General features: G+C 45.5%; 20 non-coding genes across 20 annotated transcripts; 4 read left to right on the top strand and 16 right to left on the bottom strand.

Moving 5' to 3' along the window:
• Positions 1 to 376: 376 nt before the first annotated feature.
• trnai-aau (transfer RNA isoleucine (anticodon AAU)) lies at positions 377 to 450 on the bottom strand. Its single transcript has one exon. It is a non-coding gene; the product is annotated as a tRNA-Ile (tRNA).
• A 597-nt stretch (positions 451 to 1,047) lies between these two features.
• trnad-guc (transfer RNA aspartic acid (anticodon GUC)) lies at positions 1,048 to 1,119 on the bottom strand. Its single transcript has one exon. It is a non-coding gene; the product is annotated as a tRNA-Asp (tRNA).
• Positions 1,120 to 1,620: 501 nt separating this feature from the next.
• Positions 1,621 to 1,694, bottom strand: trnai-aau (transfer RNA isoleucine (anticodon AAU)). The gene has a single exon. It is a non-coding gene; the product is annotated as a tRNA-Ile (tRNA).
• A 3,325-nt stretch (positions 1,695 to 5,019) lies between these two features.
• trnav-uac (transfer RNA valine (anticodon UAC)) lies at positions 5,020 to 5,092 on the bottom strand. The gene has a single exon. It is a non-coding gene; the product is annotated as a tRNA-Val (tRNA).
• Positions 5,093 to 5,363: 271 nt separating this feature from the next.
• Positions 5,364 to 5,435, bottom strand: trnad-guc (transfer RNA aspartic acid (anticodon GUC)). Its single transcript has one exon. It is a non-coding gene; the product is annotated as a tRNA-Asp (tRNA).
• Positions 5,436 to 6,262: 827 nt separating this feature from the next.
• On the bottom strand, positions 6,263 to 6,335 carry trnav-uac (transfer RNA valine (anticodon UAC)). The gene has a single exon. It is a non-coding gene; the product is annotated as a tRNA-Val (tRNA).
• Positions 6,336 to 8,750: 2,415 nt separating this feature from the next.
• On the bottom strand, positions 8,751 to 8,823 carry trnav-uac (transfer RNA valine (anticodon UAC)). Its single transcript has one exon. It is a non-coding gene; the product is annotated as a tRNA-Val (tRNA).
• An 844-nt stretch (positions 8,824 to 9,667) lies between these two features.
• On the bottom strand, positions 9,668 to 9,741 carry trnai-aau (transfer RNA isoleucine (anticodon AAU)). Its single transcript has one exon. It is a non-coding gene; the product is annotated as a tRNA-Ile (tRNA).
• A 253-nt stretch (positions 9,742 to 9,994) lies between these two features.
• trnav-uac (transfer RNA valine (anticodon UAC)) lies at positions 9,995 to 10,067 on the bottom strand. The gene has a single exon. It is a non-coding gene; the product is annotated as a tRNA-Val (tRNA).
• An 848-nt stretch (positions 10,068 to 10,915) lies between these two features.
• trnai-aau (transfer RNA isoleucine (anticodon AAU)) lies at positions 10,916 to 10,989 on the bottom strand. Its single transcript has one exon. It is a non-coding gene; the product is annotated as a tRNA-Ile (tRNA).
• A 253-nt stretch (positions 10,990 to 11,242) lies between these two features.
• Positions 11,243 to 11,315, bottom strand: trnav-uac (transfer RNA valine (anticodon UAC)). The gene has a single exon. It is a non-coding gene; the product is annotated as a tRNA-Val (tRNA).
• A 120-nt stretch (positions 11,316 to 11,435) lies between these two features.
• trnag-ucc (transfer RNA glycine (anticodon UCC)) lies at positions 11,436 to 11,507 on the top strand. The gene has a single exon. It is a non-coding gene; the product is annotated as a tRNA-Gly (tRNA).
• Positions 11,508 to 12,158: 651 nt separating this feature from the next.
• trnai-aau (transfer RNA isoleucine (anticodon AAU)) lies at positions 12,159 to 12,232 on the bottom strand. The gene has a single exon. It is a non-coding gene; the product is annotated as a tRNA-Ile (tRNA).
• Positions 12,233 to 12,485: 253 nt separating this feature from the next.
• On the bottom strand, positions 12,486 to 12,558 carry trnav-uac (transfer RNA valine (anticodon UAC)). Its single transcript has one exon. It is a non-coding gene; the product is annotated as a tRNA-Val (tRNA).
• Positions 12,559 to 12,678: 120 nt separating this feature from the next.
• Positions 12,679 to 12,750, top strand: trnag-ucc (transfer RNA glycine (anticodon UCC)). The gene has a single exon. It is a non-coding gene; the product is annotated as a tRNA-Gly (tRNA).
• Positions 12,751 to 13,437: 687 nt separating this feature from the next.
• Positions 13,438 to 13,509, top strand: trnag-ucc (transfer RNA glycine (anticodon UCC)). The gene has a single exon. It is a non-coding gene; the product is annotated as a tRNA-Gly (tRNA).
• A 979-nt stretch (positions 13,510 to 14,488) lies between these two features.
• trnav-uac (transfer RNA valine (anticodon UAC)) lies at positions 14,489 to 14,561 on the bottom strand. Its single transcript has one exon. It is a non-coding gene; the product is annotated as a tRNA-Val (tRNA).
• A 1,171-nt stretch (positions 14,562 to 15,732) lies between these two features.
• On the bottom strand, positions 15,733 to 15,805 carry trnav-uac (transfer RNA valine (anticodon UAC)). The gene has a single exon. It is a non-coding gene; the product is annotated as a tRNA-Val (tRNA).
• Positions 15,806 to 16,976: 1,171 nt separating this feature from the next.
• trnav-uac (transfer RNA valine (anticodon UAC)) lies at positions 16,977 to 17,049 on the bottom strand. The gene has a single exon. It is a non-coding gene; the product is annotated as a tRNA-Val (tRNA).
• Positions 17,050 to 17,169: 120 nt separating this feature from the next.
• On the top strand, positions 17,170 to 17,241 carry trnag-ucc (transfer RNA glycine (anticodon UCC)). The gene has a single exon. It is a non-coding gene; the product is annotated as a tRNA-Gly (tRNA).
• Positions 17,242 to 17,301: the final 60 nt, after the last annotated feature.

Genomic DNA, 17,301 nt, shown 5'->3' with positions numbered 1-17,301 from the left:
GTGATGTGAAGTCCCAGAAACCTGAAACTGTGCATAGTTCTCCCTGTGCTACTGCTGAAGTGAGTCACCTCTGATCAACATGCTTCAGCCTTCTAAATGTTATGCTGTTGTCATGAGAGGCTAACAGCTCCTGTTTCTTCAAGGGGAATTAGCTCAAATGGTAGAGCGCTCGCTTAGCATGCGAGAGGTAGCGGGATCGATGCCCGCATTCTCCAACGAAGGTTTTGACTGTGTGAATGCCACTTAGAACAGCTTTAAAAACTATAAGTTTGAGTGTATAACTTCAGTGTACGTTATTTACCTGATTCACCATTTGCCTCTGCTTGACAGATGACCGTCTGAAAGCATGATATAGCAAAACAAAGAGAAGAATTTTTGGCCCGTACGGGGATCGAACCCGCGACCTTGGCGTTATTAGCACCACGCTCTAACCAACTGAGCTAACCGGCCCACAGTTGATAGCGGAACCCTTCAGGCATGACGGATGAATGTCCACCAGGTGTAATTGTTTTATTCTGTTTTTTTCCACATCCGAAGCCAAGCACAGAAGGCACAACAACAGCACGGGGATGGCATGATTGCTTCCTGTGCTCACAATTGTCTTAATAAGGCCTAACACAAAATATAGATTGTTCCCATCTACTAATGAGGTGTGATGACAGGCTTGCCCATAGTGTCAGACAAAAGACAAGAACTAAAGGCATGTTTCTGCCTGGTTTCGAACCAGGGACCTTTCGCGTGTAAGGCGAATGTGATGACCACTACACTACAGAAACCACAATTTTCCACCAAGCGTGCATGTGTCCCGCAGTGGAAATGACAGAGTTTGGTCATCTTTCCCAGGGGAAAATTTGCACTGAGGGTCTTTCAGCAAAACAATGGTGTGCTTGTTTGTGGCGTTGGTGGTATAGTGGTGAGCATAGCTGCCTTCCAAGCAGTTGACCCGGGTTCGATTCCCGGCCAACGCATTGCATTTAGCACGTCGCACCTTGCTGCTCCAAAACCTTTTCAGGTTTTTCGGCCGTAGGTTCAGAAAAAACATATTCTCTCCCCGTCGGGGAATCGAACCCCGGTCTTCCGCGTGACAGGCGGAGATACTGTCCACTATACTAACGAGGAAGCTGTGTGCAGCTGAATCTCTGCAACATGCAACAGGTAATACTGGCCCCTTCTCAATCTTCACAGAAGGTGTGTGTGTTCTTGTGCCTTTTTCATTAGGGAATGCATGGTGAGTGAGCTTGTCAGTGATGTGAAGTCCCAGAAACCTGAAACTGTGCATAGTTCTCCCTGTGCTACTGCTGAAGTGAGTCACCTCTGATCAACATGCTTCAGCCTTCTAAATGTTATGCTGTTGTCATGAGAGGCTAACAGCTCCTGTTTCTTCAAGGGGAATTAGCTCAAATGGTAGAGCGCTCGCTTAGCATGCGAGAGGTAGCGGGATCGATGCCCGCATTCTCCAACGAAGGTTTTGACTGTGTGAATGCCACTGAGAACAGCTTTAAAAACTATAAGTTTGAGTGTATAACTTCAGTGTACGTTATTTACCTGATTCACCATTTGCCTCTGCTTGACAGATGACCGTCTGAAAGCATGATATAGCAAAACAAAGAGAAGAACTTTTGGCCCGTACGGGGATCGAACCCGCGACCTTGGCGTTATTAGCACCACGCTCTAACCAACTGAGCTAACCGGCCCACAGTTGAAAGCTGAACCCTTCAGGCATGACGGATGAATGTCCACCAGGTGTAATTGTTTTATTCTGTTTTTTTCCACATCCGAAGCCAAGCGCAGAAGGCACAACAACAGCACGGGGATGGCATGATTGCTTCCTGTGCTCGCAATTGTCTTACAGTTTTTCTCAATTGGTTTGGCTCATTTCTTGAAACTGAGATGACATTCCTATAACTAAAAGGTAAATTGGCCAAACAGACTTACAGTTCTTCACAACACTTCAGATAACCAGCAAAATGTCATATGTCTCCCAAAACGTTCATTCTTGCTTCAAAATGAAGTCTTTCTCCCATATAAATAGTCAGTACCATAAAAATGGCATAGATCCTTCTCAATTGCTTTGGCACATTTTCATTAATTTTGTCCATCTGTCAAAATAAACTGGACGGTGCAGCAAAACTACATGGATCCTCATCACTGCTCATATCGCTCCAAAAACAGTTTACCCACGTGTCAAAACTGATTTCCTTTCTCACACAAATCATCAGTGCCCCCAAAATGCATTGTCCCTTTGGCATTGTGTAAGTACTGCAAGTCAAAATGCTTAGATGTTTTGTCTTTATGGCAGAGGTCTAGCTAAAGGAATACAATGTTCACACCACACACACTGCACTCTTTCTGCTGAGGAAACTGTAACTATTTTTATTTACAAGTACATTTTTACACATTACTGTAGGTAGAAAGAAAAGAAAATACTAAGGAAAATGTATCAAATATACTTTGTATACAAATTACAAAAACCTGCAAAAACAAAACAAAATACATTACAGTAGGTAAAAAAATAGTCAAGCATCACAAATGCAATACAGTAACATTCTGACTACTCTGTGTCACTCCCCTCTCTCCATCACCTTCCTGGCCATCCATCCGCTGCAGTCTGTTTGGCCATAAATTCTCATCAACATTGCATCTGATATGTTCTTTAGCAATGCACTGTGGGAAGAATGCCTGAGCCATCCTCTACACTGATCGCCACAGGACTATATAATCATTATATCATCACAGGACTATATCATCGTTATATAATCACAGGACTAGCATCAAAGAACTAGCACCAGGCCAAGATGTATACAGTGGATAGAAAAAGTCTACACACCCCTGTTCAAATGGTAGGTTTTTGTGATGTAAAAAAAATTACAATAAGACAAATAATTTCTACCTATAATGTGACCTATAACCTGTACAATGCAATTGAAAAACAAACAGAAATCTTTCAGGGAGGTGAAGTAAAAATAAACAACTGAGATATTGAGGTTGCATAAGTATGCACACCCTTTTATAACTAGGGGTGTTGCTGTGTTCAAATTTAACCAATAACCTTCAAACTCACTTTAAATTGGAGTCAGCACACACCTGTCAACAATTAAAGTGCCTCTGATCAACTACAAATAAAGTTTAACTGTTCTAGTAGGCTTGTCCTGATATTTTTGTAGCCACATCTTTCAGCACAAGCCATGGTCCACAAAGAGATGCCAGAGCATCAGAGGTATCTCATTATTCATAGATATCAGTCAAGTGAAGGCTACAAAAGTCATTAAATATACCATGGAACACTTTGAAGACTGTCATCATCAAGTGGAGAAAACATGGCACAACAAGACATTACCAAGAACAAGACATTTGACAAAAATTGATGATAAGACAAGAAGAAAATTGGTCAAGGAGGCTGCCAAGAGGCCGACAGCAGCACTGAAGGAGCTGCAAGAATTTCTGGCAAGTACTGGCTGTGTAGTACATGTGACAACAATCTGCCGACTTCTTCATATGTCTGTGCAAAACAAACATCCAGAAAACATCTAAGCTCTACTTAATTTTCCAAAAATTCATCTGATATCTACCAAACGCATGTGGGAAAATGTGTTATGGTTTAATGAAACCAAGGTTAAACGTTTTGGACATAATTCCAAAAGGTATATTAGGCGCAAAAGCAACACTGCTCGTCACCAAAAGAACAGCATACCTACAGTGAAGCATGGTGGTGGCAGCATCATACTTTGGGGCTGTTTTTCTTCAGCTGGAACTGGGGCTTTATTCAGGGTGGACGGAATTTTGAACAGTTCCAAATACCAGTCAGTATTGGCAAAAACCTTCGGCCTCTGGTAGAAAACTGAAGATGAAAAGGAACTTCATCTTTCAGCACAACAATGACACAAAGGACACATCTAAATCAACAAAAGAATAGCTTCAGCGGTATAAGATTAAGGCTTTGGAATATCCCAGCCTGAATCCAGACCTGAATCCCATTGAACATCTGTGGGGTAATCTGAAGAGGGCTGGGCACAGAAGATGCCCTCACATTTTGTCAGATTTTGAGCAATTATGCAAAGAAGAGTGGGCAAATTTTGCCACATCAAGATGTGTCACGCTGATAGGTTCCTACCCAAAAAGACTGAGTGCTGTAATAGATGCAAAAGATGTTGCAACAAAGTATTAGTTATATGTATTTAACCAGATTTTAAGTTTTTTGTTTTATATTTTTTCGCTGTAAAGATTTATGTTTGTTTTTCAATTGCATTGTACAGGTTATAGGTCACATTAAATGTGAAAAAAGTTATGAAATTATTTGTCTTGCTTTAATTTTTTTACAACACAAAAACCTGGCATTTGAACAGGGGTGTGTAGACTTTTTATATCCACTGTATATAGAGCAATGCCAGCATTCAAAATAATAGACAACAAACTGATGGATTGGTCACCAGTAATGTGGGACACTCATTTTCGTCAAAACCTGCTTTCACCTGTTACCTACTCACCTGATTGTAATGAATTTATGAAATGTTCCAAAATATGTGTTCTGTATTGTATTACAATTTCTTAATTCATTTTGAGAATTGAGCAGACTATTCTGCAGATGATGACTTATATGATGAAATTGTGCTGACATGTTTTGAAGAGAACAACCATTACACTGAGAACCAACCAATTAAGATAGATCAACAAGATGCATTCTTTTGGAAAATGTACTAAATGTAGGATGATTGTGTTAAGTGTAGGCTACTTGTACAAAACCATTTGCAAAGATGTACTAAGTGCTTGAGACATGTACAAAGCATTTGAAATGTGATGAAAGCAATGAGAAATGCCATTCTGTTATGAGAAACTGCAAGTTAGTTTGGGAATTTGTCCATGTTATTTTGAGAATGTCATCTCAGTTTCAAGAAATGAGCCAAACCAATGGAGAAAAACTGTAATAAGGCCTAACACAAAATATAGATTGTTCCCATCTACTAATGAGGTGTGATGACAGGCTTGCCCATAGTGTCAGACAAAAGACAAGAACTAAAGGCATGTTTCTGCCTGGTTTCGAACCAGGGACCTTTCGCGTGTAAGGCGAACGTGATGACCACTACACTACAGAAACCACAATTTTCCACCAAGCGTGCATGTGTCCCGCAGTGGAAATGACAGAGTTTGGTCATCTTTCCCAGGGGAAAATTTACACTGAGGGTCTTTCAGCAAAACAATGGTGTGCTTGTTTGTGGCGTTGGTGGTATAGTGGTGAGCATAGCTGCCTTCCAAGCAGTTGACCCGGGTTCGATTCCCGGCCAACGCATTGCCTTTAGCGCGTCGTACCTCGCTGCTCCAAAATCTTTTCAGGTTTTTCGGCCGTAGGTTCAGAAAAAACATATTCTCTCCCCGTCGGGGAATCGAACCCCGGTCTTCCGCGTGACAGGCGGAGATACTGTCCACTATACTAACGAGGAAGCTGTGTGCAGCTGAATCTCTACAACATGCAACAGGTAATACTGGCCCCTTCTCAATCTTCACAGAAGGTGTGTGTGTTCTTGTGCCTTTTTCATTAGGGAATGCATGGTGAGTGAGCTTGTCAGTGATGTGAAGTCCCAGAAACCCGAAACTGTGCATAGTTCTCCCTGTGCTACTGCTGAAGTGAGTCACCTCTGATCAACATGCTTCAGCCTTCTAAATGTTATGCTGTTGTCATGAGAGGCTAACAGCTCCTGTTTCTTCAAGGGGAATTAGCTCAAATGGTAGAGAGCTCGCTTAGCATGCGAGAGGCAGCGGGATCGATGCCCGCATTCTCCAACGAAGGTTTTGACTGTGTGAATGCCACTGAGAACAGCTTTAAAAACTATAAGTTTGAGTGTATAACTTCAGTGTACGTTATTTACCTGATTCACCATTTGCCTCTGCTTGACAGATGACAGTCTGAAAGCATGATATAGCAAAACAAAGAGAAGAACTTTTGGCCCGTACGGGGATCGAACCCCGACCTTGGCGTTATTAGCACCACGCTCTAACCAACTGAGCTAACCGGCCCACAGTTGATAGCGGAACCCTTCAGGCATGACGGATGAATGTCCACAAGGTGTAATTGTTTTATTCTGTTTTTTTCCACATCCGAAGCCAAGCGCAGAAGGCACAACAACAGCACGGGGATGGCATGATTGCTTCCTGTGCTCGCAATTGTCTTAATAAGGCCTAACACAAAATATAGATTGTTCCCATCTACTAATGAGGTGTGATGACAGGCTTGCCCATAGTGTCAGACAAAAGACAAGAACTAAAGGCATGTTTCTGCCTGGTTTCGAACCAGGGACCTTTCGCGTGTAAGGCGAACGTGATGACCACTACACTACAGAAACCACAATTTTCCACCAAGCGTGCATGTGTCCCGCAGTGGAAATGACAGAGTTTGGTCATCTTTCCCAGGGGAAAATTTACACTGAGGGTCTTTCAGCAAAACAATGGTGTGCTTGTTTGTGGCGTTGGTGGTATAGTGGTGAGCATAGCTGCCTTCCAAGCAGTTGACCCGGGTTCGATTCCCGGCCAACGCATTGCCTTTAGCGCGTCGCACCTCGCTGCTCCAAAACCTTTTCAGGTTTTTCGGCCGTAGGTTCAGAGAAAACATACTCTCTCCCCGTCGGGGAATCGAACCCCGGTCTTCCGCGTGACAGGCGGAGATACTGTCCACTATACTAACGAGGAAGCTGTGTGCAGCTGAATCTCTGCAACATGCAACAGGTAATACTGGCCCCTTCTCAATCTTCACAGAAGGTGTGTGTGTTCTTGTGCCTTTTTCATTAGGGAATGCATGGTGAGTGAGCTTGTCAGTGATGTGAAGTCCCAGAAACCTGAAACTGTGCATAGTTCTCCCTGTGCTACTGCTGAAGTGAGTCACCTCTGATCAACATGCTTCAGCCTTCTAAATGTTATGCTGTTGTCATGAGAGGCTAACAGCTCCTGTTTCTTCAAGGGGAATTAGCTCAAATGGTAGAGCGCTCGCTTAGCATGCGAGAGGTAGCGGGATCGATGCCCGCATTCTCCAACGAAGGTTTTGACTGTGTGAATGCCACTTAGAACAGCTTTAAAAACTATAAGTTTGAGTGTATAACTTCAGTGTACGTTATTTACCTGATTCACCATTTGCCTCTGCTTGACAGATGACCGTCTGAAAGCATGATATAGCAAAACAAAGAGAAGAACTTTTGGCCCGTACGGGGATCGAACCCACGACCTTGGCGTTATTAGCACCACGCTCTAACCAACTGAGCTAACCGGCCCACAGTTGATAGCGGAACCCTTCAGGCATGACGGATGAATGTCCACAAGGTGTAATTGTTTTATTCTGTTTTTTTCCACATCCGAAGCCAAGCGCAGAAGGCACAACAACAGCACGGGGATGGCATGATTGCTTCCTGTGCTCGCAATTGTCTTAATAAGGCCTAACACAAAATATAGATTGTTCCCATCTACTAATGAGGTGTGATGACAGGCTTGCCCATAGTGTCAGACAAAAGACAAGAACTAAAGGCATGTTTCTGCCTGGTTTCGAACCAGGGACCTTTCGCGTGTAAGGCGAATGTGATGACCACTACACTACAGAAACCACAATTTTCCACCAAGCGTGCATGTGTCCCGCAGTGGAAATGACAGAGTTTGGTCATCTTTCCCAGGGGAAAATTTGCACTGAGGGTCTTTCAGCAAAACAATGGTGTGCTTGTTTGTGGCGTTGGTGGTATAGTGGTGAGCATAGCTGCCTTCCAAGCAGTTGACCCGGGTTCGATTCCCGGCCAACGCATTGCATTTAGCACGTCGCACCTTGCTGCTCCAAAACCTTTTCAGGTTTTTCGGCCGTAGGTTCAGAAAAAACATATTCTCTCCCCGTCGGGGAATCGAACCCCGGTCTTCCGCGTGACAGGCGGAGATACTGTCCACTATACTAACGAGGAAGCTGTGTGCAGCTGAATCTCTGCAACATGCAACAGGTAATACTGGCCCCTTCTCAATCTTCACAGAAGGTGTGTGTGTTCTTGTGCCTTTTTCATTAGGGAATGCATGGTGAGTGAGCTTGTCAGTGATGTGAAGTCCCAGAAACCTGAAACTGTGCATAGTTCTCCCTGTGCTACTGCTGAAGTGAGTCACCTCTGAGCAACATGCTTCAGCCTTCTAAATGTTATGCTGTTGTCATGAGAGGCTAACAGCTCCTGTTTCTTCAAGGGGAATTAGCTCAAATGGTAGAGCGCTCGCTTAGCATGCGAGAGGTAGCGGGATCGATGCCCGCATTCTCCAACGAAGGTTTTGACTGTGTGAATGCCACTGAGAACAGCTTTAAAAACTATAAGTTTGAGTGTATAACTTCAGTGTACGTTATTTACCTGATTCACCATTTGCCTCTGCTTGACAGATGACCGTCTGAAAGCATGATATAGCAAAACAAAGAGAAGAACTTTTGGCCCGTACTGGGATCAAACCCGCGACCTTGGCGTTATTAGCACCACGCTCTAAACAACTGAGCTAACCGGCCCACAGTTGAAAGCTGAACCCTTCAGGCATGACGGATGAATGTCCACCAGGTGTAATTGTTTTATTCTGTTTTTTTCCACATCCGAAGCCAAGCGCAGAAGGCACAACAACAGCACGGGGATGGCATGATTGCTTCCTGTGCTCGCAATTGTCTTAATAAGGCCTAACACAAAATATAGATTGTTCCCATCTACTAATGAGGTGTGATGACAGGCTTGCCCATAGTGTCAGACAAAAGACAAGAACTAAAGGCATGTTTCTGCCTGGTTTCGAACCAGGGACCTTTCGCGTGTAAGGCGAACGTGATGACCACTACACTACAGAAACCACAATTTTCCACCAAGCGTGCATGTGTCCCGCAGTGGAAATGACAGAGTTTGGTCATCTTTCCCAGGGGAAAATTTACACTGAGGGTCTTTCAGCAAAACAATGGTGTGCTTGTTTGTGGCGTTGGTGGTATAGTGGTGAGCATAGCTGCCTTCCAAGCAGTTGACCCGGGTTCAATTCCCGGCCAATGCATTGTCTTTAGCACGTCGCACCTTGCTGCTCCAAAACCCTTTCAGGTTTTTCGGCCGTAGGTTCAGAAAAAACATATTCTCTCCCCGTCGGGGAATCGAACCCCGGTCTTCCGCGTGACAGGCGGAGATACTGTCCACTATACTAACGAGGAAGCTGTGTGCAGCTGAATCTCTACAACATGCAACAGGTAATACTGGCCCCTTCTCAATCTTCACAGAAGGTTTGTGTGTTCTTGTGCCTTTTTCATTAGGGAATGCATGGTGAGTGAGCTTGTCAGTGATGTGAAGTCCCAGAAACCCGAAACTGTGCATAGTTCTCCCTGTGCTACTGCTGAAGTGAGTCACCTCTGATCAACATGCTTCAGCCTTCTAAATGTTATGCTGTTGTCATGAGAGGCTAACAGCTCCTGTTTCTTCAAGGGGAATTAGCTCAAATGGTAGAGCGCTCGCTTAGCATGCGAGAGGTAGCGGGATCGATGCCCGCATTCTCCAACGAAGGTTTTGACTGTGTGAATGCCACTGAGAACAGCTTTAAAAACTATAAGTTTGAGTGTATAACTTCAGTGTATGTTATTTACCTGATTCACCATTTGCCTCTGCTTGACAGATGACCGTCTGAAAGCATGATATAGCAAAACAAAGAGAAGAATTTTTGGCCCGTACGGGGATCGAACCCGCGACCTTGGCGTTATTAGCACCACGCTCTAACCAACTGAGCTAACCGGCCCACAGTTGATAGCGGAACCCTTCAGGCATGACGGATGAATGTCCACCAGGTGTAATTGTTTTATTCTGTTTTTTTCCACATCCGAAGGCAAGCGCAGAAGGCACAACAACAGCACGGGGATGGCATGATTGCTTCCTGTGCTCGCAATTGTCTTAATAAGGCCTAACACAAAATATAGATTGTTCCCATCTACTAATGAGGTGTGATGACAGGCTTGCCCATAGTGTCAGACAAAAGACAAGAACTAAAGGCATGTTTCTGCCTGGTTTCGAACCAGGGACCTTTCGCGTGTAAGGCGAACGTGATGACCACTACACTACAGAAACCACAATTTTCCACCAAGCGTGCATGTGTCCCGCAGTGGAAATGACAGAGTTTGGTCATCTTTCCCAGGGGAAAATTTACACTGAGGGTCTTTCAGCAAAACAATGGTGTGCTTGTTTGTGGTGTTGGTGGTATAGTGGTGAGCATAGCTGCCTTCCAAGCAGTTGACCCGGGTTCGATTCCCGGCCAACGCATTGCCTTTAGCGCGTCGCACCTCGCTGCTCCAAAATCTTTTCAGGTTTTTCGGCCGTAGGTTCAGAAAAAACATACTCTCTCCCCGTCGGGGAATCGAACCCCGGTCTTCCGCGTGACAGGCGGAGATACTGTCCACTATACTAACGAGGAAGCTGTGTGCAGCTGAATCTCTACAACATGCAACAGGTAATACTGGCCCCTTCTCAATCTTCACAGAAGGTGTGTGTGTTCTTGTGCCTTTTTCATTAGGGAATGAATGCATGGTGAGTGAGCTTGTCAGTGATGTAAAGTCCCAGAAACCTGAAACTGTGCATAGTTCTCCCTGTGCTACTGCTGAAGTGAGTCACCTCTGATCAACATGCTTCAGCCTTCTAAATGTTATGCTGTTGTCATGAGAGGCTAACAGCTCCTGTTTCTTCAAGGGGAATTAGCTCAAATGGTAGAGCGCTCGCTTAGCATGCGAGAGGTAGCGGGATCGATGCCCGCATTCTCCAACGAAGGTTTTGACTGTGTGAATGCCACTGAGAACAGCTTTAAAAACTATAAGTTTGAGTGTATAACTTCAGTGTACGTTATTTACCTGATTCACCATTTGCCTCTGCTTGACAGATGACCGTCTGAAAGCATGATATAGCAAAACAAAGAGAAGAACTTTTGGCCCGTACGGGGATCGAACCCGCGACCTTGGCGTTATTAGCACCACGCTCTAACCAACTGAGCTAACCGGCCCACAGTTGAAAGCGGAACCCTTCAGGCATGACGGATGAATGTCCACAAGGTGTAATTGTTTTATTCTGTTTTTTTCCACATCCGAAGCCAAGCGCAGAAGGCACAACAACAGCACGGGGATGGCATGATTGCTTCCTGTGCTCGCAATTGTCTTAATAAGGCCTAACACAAAATATAGATTGTTCCCATCTACTAATGAGGTGTGATGACAGGCTTGCCCATAGTGTCAGACAAAAGACAAGAACTAAAGGCATGTTTCTGCCTGGTTTCGAACCAGGGACCTTTCGCGTGTAAGGCGAACGTGATGACCACTACACTACAGAAACCACAATTTTCCACCAAGCGTGCATGTGTCCCGCAGTGGAAATGACAGAGTTTGGTCATCTTTCCCAGGGGAAAATTTACACTGAGGGTCTTTCAGCAAAACAATGGTGTGCTTGTTTGTGGCGTTGGTGGTATAGTGGTGAGCATAGCTGCCTTCCAAGCAGTTGACCCGGGTTCGATTCCCGGCCAACGCATTGCCTTTAGCGCGTCGCACCTCGCTGCTCCAAAATCTTTTCAGGTTTTTCGGCCGTAGGTTCAGAAAAAACATACTCTCTCCCCGTCGGGGAATCGAACCCCGGTCTTCCGCGTGACAGGCGGAGATACTGTCCACTATACTAACGAGTAAGCTGTGTGCAGCTGAATCTCTACAACATGCAACAGGTAATACTGGCCCCTTCTCAATCTTCACAGAAGGTGTGTGTGTTCTTGTGCCTTTTTCATTAGGGAATGCATGGTGAGTGAGCTTGTCAGTGATGTAAAGTCCCAGAAACCTGAAACTGTGCATAGTTCTCCCTGTGCTACTGCTGAAGTGAGTCACCTCTGATCAACATGCTTCAGCCTTCTAAATGTTATGCTGTTGTCATGAGAGGCTAACAGCTCCTGTTTCTTCAAGGGGAATTAGCTCAAATGGTAGAGCGCTCGCTTAGCATGCGAGAGGTAACGGGATCGATGCCCGCATTCTCCAACGAAGGTTTTGACTGTGTGAATGCCACTGAGAACAGCTTTAAAAACTATAAGTTTGAGTGTATAACTTCAGTGTACGTTATTTACCTGATTCACCATTGCCTCTGCTTGACAGATGACCGTCTGAAAGCATGATATAGCAAAACAAAGAGAAGTACTTTTGGCCCGTACGGGGATCGAACCCGCGACCTTGGCGTTATTAGCACCACGCTCTAACCAACTGAGCTAACCGGCCCACGGTTGAAAGCGGAACCCTTCAGGCATGACGGATGAATGTCCTCAAGGTGTAATTGTTTTATTCTGTTTTTTTCCACATCCGAAGCCAAGCGCAGAAGGCACAACAACAGCACGGGGATGGCATGATTGCTTCCTGTGCTCGCAATTGTCTTAATAAGGCCTAACACAAAATATAGATTGTTCCCATCTACTAATGAGGTGTGATGACAGGCTTGCCCATAGTGTCAGACAAAAGATAAGAACTAAAGGCATGTTTCTGCCTGGTTTCGAACCAGGGACCTTTCGCGTGTAAGGCGAACGTGATGACCACTACACTACAGAAACCACAATTTTCCACCAAGCGTGCATGTGTCCCGCAGTGGAAATGACAGAGTTTGGTCATCTTTCCCAGGGGAAAATTTACACTGAGGGTCTTTCAGCAAAACAATGGTGTGCTTGTTTGTGGCGTTGGTGGTATAGTGGTGAGCATAGCTGCCTTCCAAGCAGTTGACCCGGGTTCGATTCCCGGCCAACGCATTGCCTTTAGCGCGTCGCACCTCGCTGCTCCAAAATCTTTTCAGGTTTTTCGGCCGTAGGTTCAGAAAAAACATACTCTCTCCCCGTCAGGGAATCGAACCCCGGTCTTCCGCGTGACAGGCGGAGATACTGTCCACTATACTAATGAGTAAGCTGTGTGCAGCTGAATCTCTACAACATGCAACAGGTAATACTGGCCCCTTCTCAATCTTCACAGAAGGTGTGTGTGTTCTTGTGCATTTTTCATTAGGGAATGCATGGTGAGTGAGCTTGTCAGTGATGTAAAGTCCCAGAAACCTGAAACTGTGCATAGTTCTCCCTGTGCTACTGCTGAAGTGAGTCACCTCTGATCAACATGCTTCAGCCTTCTAAATGTTATGCTGTTGTCATGAGAGGCTAACAGCTCCTGTTTCTTCAAGGGGAATTAGCTCAAATGGTAGAGCGCTCGCTTAGCATGCGAGAGGTAGCGGGATCGATGCCCGCATTCTCCAACGAAGGTTTTGACTGTGTGAATGCCACTGAGAACAGCTTTAAAAACTATAAGTTTGAGTGTATAACTTCAGTGTACACAATTTTCCACCAAGCGTGCATGTGTCCCGCAGTGGAAATGTCAGAGTTTGGTCATCTTTCCCAGGGGAAAATTTACACTGAGGGTCTTTCAGCAAAACAATGGTGTGCTTGTTTGTGGCGTTGGTGGTATAGTGGTGAGCATAGCTGCCTTCCAAGCAGTTGACCCGGGTTCGATTCCCGGCCAACGCATTGCCTTTAGCGCGTCGCACCTCGCTGCTCCAAAATCTTTTCAGGTTTTTCGGCCGTAGGTTCAGAAAAAACATACTCTCTCCCCGTCGGGGAATCGAACCCCGGTCTTCCGTGTGACAGGCGGAGATACTGTCCACTATACTAACGAGGAAGCTGTGTGCAGCTGAATCTCTACAACATGCAACAGGTAATACTGGCCCCTTCTCAATCTTCACAGAAGGTGTGTGTGTTCTTGTGCCTTTTTCATTAGGGAATGCATGGTGAGTGAGCTTGTCAGTGATGTAAAGTCCCAGAAACCTGAAACTGTGCATAGTTCTCCCTGTGCTACTGCTGAAGTGAGTCACCTCTGATCAACATGCTTCAGCCTTCTAAATGTTATGCTGTTGTCATGAGAGGCTAACAGCTCCTGTTTCTTCAAGGGGAATTAGCTCAAATGGTAGAGCGCTCGCTTAGCATGCGAGAGGTAGCGGGATCGATGCCCGCATTCTCCAACGAAGGTTTTGACTGTGTGAATGCCACTGAGAACAGCTTTAAAAACTATAAGTTTGAGTGTATAACTTCAGTGTACGTTATTTACCTGATTCACCATTTGCCTCTGCTTGACAGATGACCGTCTGAAAGCATGATATAGCAAAACAAAGAGAAGAACTTTTGGCCCGTACGGGGATCGAACCCGCGACCTTGGTGTTATTAGCACCACGCTCTAACCAACTGAGCTAACCGGCCCACAGTTGGTAGCGGAACCCTTCAGGCATGACGGATGAATGTCCACAAGGTGTAATTGTTTTATTCTGTTTTTTTCCACATCCGAAGCCAAGCGCAGAAGGCACAACAACAGCACGGGGATGGCATGATTGCTTCCTGTGCTCGCAATTGTCTTAATAAGGCCTAACACAAAATATAGATTGTTCCCATCTACTAATGAGGTGTGATGACAGGCTTGCCCATAGTGTCAGACAAAAGACAAGAACTAAAGGCATGTTTCTGCCTGGTTTCGAACCAGGGACCTTTCGCGTGTAAGGCGAACGTGATGACCACTACACTACAGAAACCACAATTTTCCACCAAGCGTGCATGTGTCCCGCAGTGGAAATGACAGAGTTTGGTCATCTTTCCCAAGGGAAAATTTACACTGAGGGTCTTTCAGCAAAACAATGGTGTGCTTGTTTGTGGCGTTGGTGGTATAGTGGTGAGCATAGCTGCCTTCCAAGCAGTTGACCCGGGTTCGATTCCCGGCCAATGCATTGCCTTTAGCGCGTCGCACCTTGCTGATCCAAAACCTTTTCAGGTTTTTCGGCCGTAGGTTCAGAAAAAACATACTCTCTCCCCGTCTGGGAATCGAACCCCGGTCTTCCGCGTGACAGGCGGAGATACTGTCCACTATACTAACGAGGAAGCTGTGTGCAGCTGAATCTCTGCAACATGCAACAGGTAATACTGGCCCCTTCTCAATCTTCACAGAAGGTGTGTGTGTTCTTGTGCCTTTTTCATTAGGGAATGCATGGTGAGTGAGCTTGTCAGTGATGTGAAGTCCCAGAAACCTAAAACTGTGCATAGTTCTCCCTGTGCTACTGCTGAAGTGAGTCACCTCTGATCAACATGCTTCAGCCTTCTAAATGTTATGCTGTTGTCATGAGAGGCTAACAGCTCCTGTTTCTTCAAGGGGAATTAGCTCAAATGGTAGAGCGCTCGCTTAGCATGCGAGAGGTAGCGGGATCGATGCCCGCATTCTCCAACGAAGGTTTTGACTGTGTGAATGCCACTGAGAACAGCTTTAAAAACTATAAGTTTGAGTGTATAACTTCAGTGTACGTTATTTACCTGATTCACCATTTGCCTCTGCTTGACAGATGACCGTCTGAAAGCATGATATAGCAAAACAAAGAGAAGAACTTTTGGCCCGTACGGGGATTGAACCCGCGACCTTGGTGTTATTAGCACCACGCTCTAACCAACTGAGCTAACCGGCCCACAGTTGGTAGCGGAACCCTTCAGGCATGACGGATGAATGTCCACAAGGTGTAATTGTTTTATTCTGTTTTTTTCCACATCCGAAGCCAAGCGCAGAAGGCACAACAACAGCACGGGGATGGCATGATTGCTTCCTGTGCTCGCAATTGTCTTAATAAGGCCTAACACAAAATATAGATTGTTCCCATCTACTAATGAGGTGTGATGACAGGCTTGCCCATAGTGTCAGACAAAAGACAAGAACTAAAGGCATGTTTCTGCCTGGTTTCGAACCAGGGACCTTTCGCGTGTAAGGCGAACGTGATGACCACTACACTACAGAAACCACAATTTTCCACCAAGCGTGCATGTGTCCCGCAGTGGAAATGACAGAGTTTGGTCATCTTTCCCAAGGGAAAATTTACACTGAGGGTCTTTCAGCAAAACAATGGTGTGCTTGTTTGTGGCGTTGGTGGTATAGTGGTGAGCATAGCTGCCTTCCAAGCAGTTGACCCGGGTTCGATTCCCGGCCAATGCATTGCCTTTAGCGCGTCGCACCTTGCTGATCCAAATCCTTTTCAGGTTTTTCGGCCGTAGGTTCAGAAAAAACATACTCTCTCCCCGTCTGGGAATCGAACCCCGGTCTTCCGCGTGACAGGCGGAGATACTGTCCACTATACTAACGAGGAAGCTGTGTGCAGCTGAATCTCTGCAACATGCAACAGGTAATACTGGCCCCTTCTCAATCTTCACAGAAGGTGTGTGTGTTCTTGTGCCTTTTTCATTAGGGAATGCATGGTGAGTGAGCTTGTCAGTGATGTGAAGTCCCAGAAACCTAAAACTGTGCATAGTTCTCCCTGTGCTACTGCTGAAGTGAGTCACCTCTGATCAACATGCTTCAGCCTTCTAAATGTTATGCTGTTGTCATGAGAGGCTAACAGCTCCTGTTTCTTCAAGGGGAATTAGCTCAAATGGTAGAGCGCTCGCTTAGCATGCGAGAGGTAGCGGGATCGATGCCCGCATTCTCCAACGAAGGTTTTGACTGTGTGAATGCCACTGAGAACAGCTTTAAAAACTATAAGTTTGAGTGTATAACTTCAGTGTACGTTATTTACCTGATTCACCATTTGCCTCTGCTTGACAGATGACCGTCTGAAAGCATGATATAGCAAAACAAAGAGAAGAACTTTTGGCCCGTACGGGGATCGAACCCGCGACCTTGGCATTATTAGCACCACGCTCTAACCAACTGAGCTAACCGGCCCACAGTTGAAAGCTGAACCCTTCAGGCATGACGGATGAATGTCCACCAGGTGTAATTGTTTTATTCTGTTTTTTTCCACATCCGAAGCCAAGCGCAGAAGGCACAACAACAGCACGGGGATGGCATGATTGCTTCCTGTGCTCGCAATTGTCTTAATAAGGCCTAACACAAAATATAGATTGTTCCCATCTACTAATGAGGTGTGATGACAGGCTTGCCCATAGTGTCAGACAAAAGACAAGAACTAAAGGCATGTTTCTGCCTGGTTTCGAACCAGGGACCTTTCGCGTGTAAGGCGAACGTGATGACCACTACACTACAGAAACCACAATTTTCCACCAAGCGTGCATGTGTCCCGCAGTGGAAATGACAGAGTTTGGTCATCTTTCCCAGGGGAAAATTTACACTGAGGGTCTTTCAGCAAAACAATGGTGTGCTTGTTTGTGGCGTTGGTGGTATAGTGGTGAGCATAGCTGCCTTCCAAGCAGTTGACCCGGGTTCGATTCCCGGCCAACGCATTGCCTTTAGCGCGTCGCACCTCGCTGCTCCAAAATCTTTTCAGGTTTTTCGGCCGTAGG

This window comes from Astyanax mexicanus, unplaced genomic scaffold (assembly GCF_023375975.1).
Source record: "Astyanax mexicanus isolate ESR-SI-001 unplaced genomic scaffold, AstMex3_surface scaffold_34, whole genome shotgun sequence".
In the NCBI taxonomy this organism is placed as follows: Eukaryota; Metazoa; Chordata; class Actinopteri; order Characiformes; family Acestrorhamphidae; genus Astyanax; species Astyanax mexicanus.
This window is presented reverse-complemented; position numbering and strand designations above follow the sequence as displayed.